Source organism: Elephantulus edwardii, unplaced genomic scaffold (assembly GCF_000299155.1).
Source record: "Elephantulus edwardii isolate Elephantulus edwardi_28Jun2011 unplaced genomic scaffold, EleEdw1.0 scaffold00264, whole genome shotgun sequence".
NCBI classification, from domain to species: domain Eukaryota; kingdom Metazoa; phylum Chordata; class Mammalia; order Macroscelidea; family Macroscelididae; genus Elephantulus; species Elephantulus edwardii.
Genome location: NW_006400014.1, coordinates 2,538,860 through 2,544,680, shown reverse-complemented (window position 1 = coordinate 2,544,680; position 5,821 = coordinate 2,538,860). Strand labels below are relative to the sequence as shown.

General features: G+C 39.2%; 1 pseudogene; it reads left to right on the top strand.

Moving 5' to 3' along the window:
• Nucleotides 1-4,407: 4,407 nt before the first annotated feature.
• On the top strand, nucleotides 4,408-4,902 carry LOC102847421 (annotated as a pseudogene).
• The last annotated feature ends 919 nt before the right edge of the window (nucleotides 4,903-5,821 follow it).

Genomic DNA, 5,821 nt, shown 5'->3' with positions numbered 1-5,821 from the left:
TCAGATGACTGAATTTCCAATTGGCAATACAACACATAATGCACAATATTGTGGTTTTAAACTCCTTTTCTGCTAATTCTAACTTCTAAAAAGTCTATGCATAATTTTCCATGGATGTTTTATCTCCTTGATTTGATTTTCATTTCATGTTTCTTTGTATGTCTTAGTGATTTTTTTTAATTGATCCTGGTCATTGTACTAACAGACTATGAAGCTTCTGGATTCTAATAGTTTCCGCTGAAAAGAATCAACTCAATTTTCAAATTATTTCTTTCTTGCAGTGGGAAACACGTGAGAGCCTCTTTTAGTCCTTTTAGTTTCCATATGCTATTTCTACCTCTCCCTTGGCATCTTCTTTGAACATGCACAAGTTATTCAATATCTGGAAGGTTTATAGTCATATTTTAGCAAATCCATCTTATCTTTATGGTATTTCTTCTCTATTTAATATTTCAGACATTCATCTCGAAGTAAAATTTCTTTCAGTGTTGTATGACGCCTTGATGCAGCGAGTCTATAACTTTCTTTAGCCATGCTTCAGCTGGATTTGGGGTGAGCTCTCGGCCAAAGACTACAAAGATAGAGATAGATACATAGATATGCTACTATCCAGTCTTCCTATCTTTCAAAGGTAATTTTCTCTTCAGTTTTATTCTGCTTACACTTGGCTGCCTTCCAAGCATATTTTTACTCTTATGTCCAGACTTTTCAATTTCTATATGGAGAAGTGATAGACCAACCAAGTTGTTTTACTTTTATTAGAAACTAAATTGCAAGAATTGGTTTTAACATGCTAATTTTGAGATATTTATTAAACAGCCTGTCTACAGAAAGGAGAAAATTGAACATAAGGGCACAGGATCATGAATGTCTATCTGAAAGGGCCAGTAGGGATGAGAATAGCACAGCCCCTTACCACCCTAGAGCAGAAAGCAGATCAGGAGCCATTAGTCCAGTCCCATGATACCTGAAGAGCCCCACCAACAGCAAGAGGCTCTTTCATTTGTTGTGGACTCAGATATGGTATCAACAATGAGGTTTATTAGGGAAGGAAATTGGACAGTGGGAGAAACAAAAAATATCACCCAAAATAAAGTCCATGATTTAGCCCAACAGTTCTAAGGCACAATTCCTCAGTTAGCCCAAGCTCCAGTTTCAATTCCGCAAGCAGCTTTTCCTTCCATCATCAAAGGCAAGAACAGCAAAATCCAACTCTTGCCAGCACAAATGCAAGAAGCCTCAGGTCACCCCTCGCCATGGTTTTTCTATAGCAATGTCAGTCTCCACCACTACAGTCTTGCTCTCACCAGGGTCTTGCAGCCACAAACCTTGGTCACCTCCAGTCTTACCTCAAGTCTTTGTTGCCTCGAGTCCTTCTGCCCCAAATCTTGCTGCACAGGGTGAGAAGCATCCTTTGACTTACCTGAGCCCTATAGCTGATAGTGATTTGCATGATATGTTTCTGTAGTTAAGATAGCTGGAGACTGGAGGCTGAATGGCTTTCAAAAAAGCCAACTTTAGTCTACCACTACACATCCATATTAAAATATTGAGTATGTAATTAAATACGAAAGTGTGGAAGTCATGCCAAAGATCTGAACTAGAAATGTACATTGTATACTCATCATTATATTAAAAGATGTATTATCTTCAGATTGATTCTGACTCATCATCATAACCCACTGTGTGACAGAGTAGAGCTGCTTCATAAGATTTTCTTGATAACTGAAGGTCACCCAGGCTTTCCTCCACCACACTATTGAGTGGATTCAAAGTGCTGCCGACCTTTGGGCTGGTAGATGAACAGAAACCCACCCAAGGACCATCCTTAGCATAGTTGTTGTTGTTAGGTGCCATCGAGTCATAGACGACTCATAGCAACCCTATGAATGAAAGGTGTGAGCACTGTTCATAGAGTTTCCAGAGGCAAGCCATTTCGGAAATGGATGTCACTCCTGCTTCCAAGCCTGTTTTAATCGGGAAGCTACACCAAACACTCTCCGCCATGGGTAACCATTATCGCATTTGGTACATCAGTGTCACAGTGTTTAGCATCACAGCAACCACGAGTTACCTCTGTACAGCAATGCACAGGCCTGTGCTATACCACCTAGAAGAATGTTTGACAGAAAAACAATTTGAACCAGGCCTGAGGGCTTCAGATTAAAATCACCCACCTTGGGCTTGGTAGTATTATTTTCTGTCCACTAAGCCAATGTAGCTCTCTCTATGTCGTTGCTGTTATTGTTGTTATGTAGACGACTCATAGCGACCCTATGAACGAAAAGCCTGAGCACTGTTCATAGAGTTTCGAGAGGTAAGCCATTTCAGAAGTGGTTGCCACTCCTGCTTCCAAGCTTGTAGTAGTGCAATTTAAAGCCTCAACACTAGAGAAAATAATCAGAGAAGAGTTAAAAATAAGCTATGTAAGCCTGGGAAGAAGTAAGTCTTTCTTTCCAGAATTTTAAGAAGTAAGAAGAGTTAGAGAAAAACTGTCACAGGAGTCTGAGATAGAGCAGCAAATGAGATAAAAGAAAGATCATGAGATTGTGGTATGCTGGAGGTTTGTCTTTTAAAGGAAATGATCAATTTTGTCAAATTCTGCTGATAAAGCAAGTAAAATGAGAAATTAAAATGGTGATTGTATTCAACAATATAGAGATCATTGATGACTTCGGCAAACACAATTTTAGAAAAATATCAAGGGTCAAAGTAGAACTTGAAGAAGTCATAAAAGCAGTTATCTACTTCACAGAACTGTTCTGAGGATTACGATCACAAATTATATTAATATGACTGATTATATTAATACATAGAGCTTACAAAATTGATAAGAATATGACAACTCATTATATAAATAGACAAAACACAAAAAAATAGAGAAAAAGAATCATAAATGGCTATGGCCCTAGTGGGAAAAAGCTGTGCTGCAATCCTGAAGGCATGCAGTTCAAGGCCACCAGCTGCTCTGCAGGAGAAAAAAGAGGCAGTCTCTTCCCCTGCAATTAACTGCCTCTGAAAACCTGCCAGAGGGTCAGCTGTGGGTTGGTTCCGATTCTATGGTCCACAACATTAAGCATATGAAAGAAATATTACTTCACTAACAAAGAAATGTTAGCTGTGAAGCTGAACACTGTAACACTGATGTATCATATGTGGTAATGGTTACCCCTGGTAGACAGTGTTTGGTGGAGCTCACTGATTAAAACAATCTTGGAAGCAGGAATGGCATCCACTTCTAAAATAGCTTTCCTTCGAGAACCCTATGAACCTGGAGAAAGGATGAAAGTTACACAAGTATTGAGGACTTTCATTCGTAGGATCACTATGAGTTATCTACAACTCGAAGGCACTTAACAACAACAACAAAGAAATGTAAATGAACTGGTACTTTTTGACTATTATATTGAAAGAGTTTGTTGATATATTGATAAAGGCATGGAGGGAACAGTAATTTCATTATTTGAAGGATGAAAAAGGGGTACATTTTCAGAGAGAAATTTGGCAACATTCATCAAAATTAGAAATGCATATACTTCATGCTCTAAAAACTATGTATATTTTGTGTGTATATAATTGAGCTGATTTGTTCTCATAATGACCCCATAAGATAGAGTATCACAGCTACAGCAAGTTTTCTAAGCTGTAATCTTTATGAGAAGGAGCCCTGGTGGGTTTATTATATACTAGACTTCTAACCCAAAGGGCACTAATTCAAATACATAAATCTGTAAAGATTTACAGCCCCACAAACTTGCTGGAGGGTCTACAAGGAGATGGAATTGATCTGGCTTAGCTTTAGAACTTTTCTGTGCATAGATTGCCAGATTTTCCTCCTAGGAGACAGCTGGGTGGATTTGAACCATCATTTGATTGGTTAGTAGCCAAGTGCTTATCCTGTGGACTACTAGGACTCTTTAACTTTATATATCTATATACAAGCAAACATGCATATGTAATTCGTATATAATGTATTCATACCTATATGGAAAACATGGTGGACAGTGTTTGCTGGAGGTCCCCGATTAAAACAAGTGTGGAAGCAGGAGTGGCATCCACTTTTGTGAATAGCTTGCCTCCAGAAACCCTATGAACCTGGAGAAAGCATAAAAGTCACTCAAGAGTTGAGGACTTTCTTTCATAGGGTCGCTGTGAGTCGCCTATGACTCGACAGCAATTAACAACAACAACAACATATGGAAAACATATATAAGCAGATATTTTGTTACATTGCTTTGAATGTCCAAGGACCCGTTAAATCAATTATGCTATGCCTCTACAAGATGTCATGGATTTCCTTGTATTTGTTAAGAAAGAAGGAGATACTTTTAGTCCTGAAAAAGGCCTTGTGGGAACTCTCCTCGGTTGTCCCATGTCTGGGTTCCACTGATACTGACCACATCCACCATGCTGCCCAAGTATGACTCCAAAAAGATCAGAGTCGTGTGTCTGAGGTGTAAAGGTGAGGAAATCAGTGCCTCGTCTGCTCTGGCCCCCAAGATCAGCCCCCTGGGTCTGTCTCCAAGAGAGGTTGGTGATGATATTGGCAAGGCTACCAGTAACCGGGTGGAACTACAGATTACTGTGAAATTGACCATCCAGAACAGACAAGCCCAGACGGAGGTGGTGTCTCTGCCTCTGCCCTGACCATCAAAGCCCTAAAGGAACCACCCAGCAACAGAAGCAGAAAAATAGTAAACTCAGCAGTAATATAACTTTTGATGAGCTTGTTGGCATTGCCCAGCAGATGTGACACCGATATTTAGCCAAGAGAACTCTCTGGAACTATTAAAGAGACCCTGGGAACTGCCCAGTCTGTGAGCTGCCATATTTGATGGCCACCATCCTCATGACATCATAGAAGACATCAACAGTGGTGCCGTGGAATGTCCAGCTATCTAAGAAATTCAGATAAAAGTATTTCAATAAAGGATCACTTATCAAGAGAAAGACAGGCAATCTTCCATATGATTTACAACCTCCAAAACCCCCATGGAGGGTCAACTATGAGTTGATCCTGACTTGAATGCAATTAGTTTGTGGAGTATCAGAAAGACTTCTGAGCGATTCTCTACACTTATCTTTTCCATCGGCTTGCACTTTTCCTTTTTTCATCTTCTGTGTATTCCTTTCTAACTCAGAAATAATGCCATCTATGCAACAGCCTTCTGTAGATTAGACATGAATTCCCAAATAGCATCGTGGGGGTTGGAAGGACCTGAGGTTTTAGGCTCATTTGCATTTATAATGGGCAAGGGGTAAAAAGTTCCAAGAGCTGAATCCTAGTACAAGTTGGGCTTGGGAAAGTGCTTCAGGCAATAGTATTTTTTTTTCAAGTCTGTATTGGGAAAAACCTAAAATTTACTTAGCCAAACACTCTGAGCCCTGAGGCACTTGAAGCAAAATGTAATCCATATGCTTCTGATTCATTTCATTCACCTCAAAGGCTCTTCAGAGTAGAGTTTCACTGCTAAGAAGTCTTCAAACTGTTCAACTTTTCTCTCTCCGCAGAACAAGGAGGACTCATCTACTGAACCCATTTCCCCAAAGACAGAAACATTCAGGTTCAACATTCAGAAGTCCTATTTCTAAGGTCCTGCTTGCTAATAAATGTATACCCCATCCATAAAATTCTATTTTTAAAAAATAGAACCACCATAGCATCTTAATGAAGAGTCTCAAAGACAAGGGGAAATGGTTTTGCTTTAAAACTCCAGCTGTTACTATGATTTCTTTAAAATTATGAGATGCCATAACTTTATTAGGTTTAATTTCTTAATAATTTTACAGGAAATTAAGTAAATTTAATACTTTAATCTAC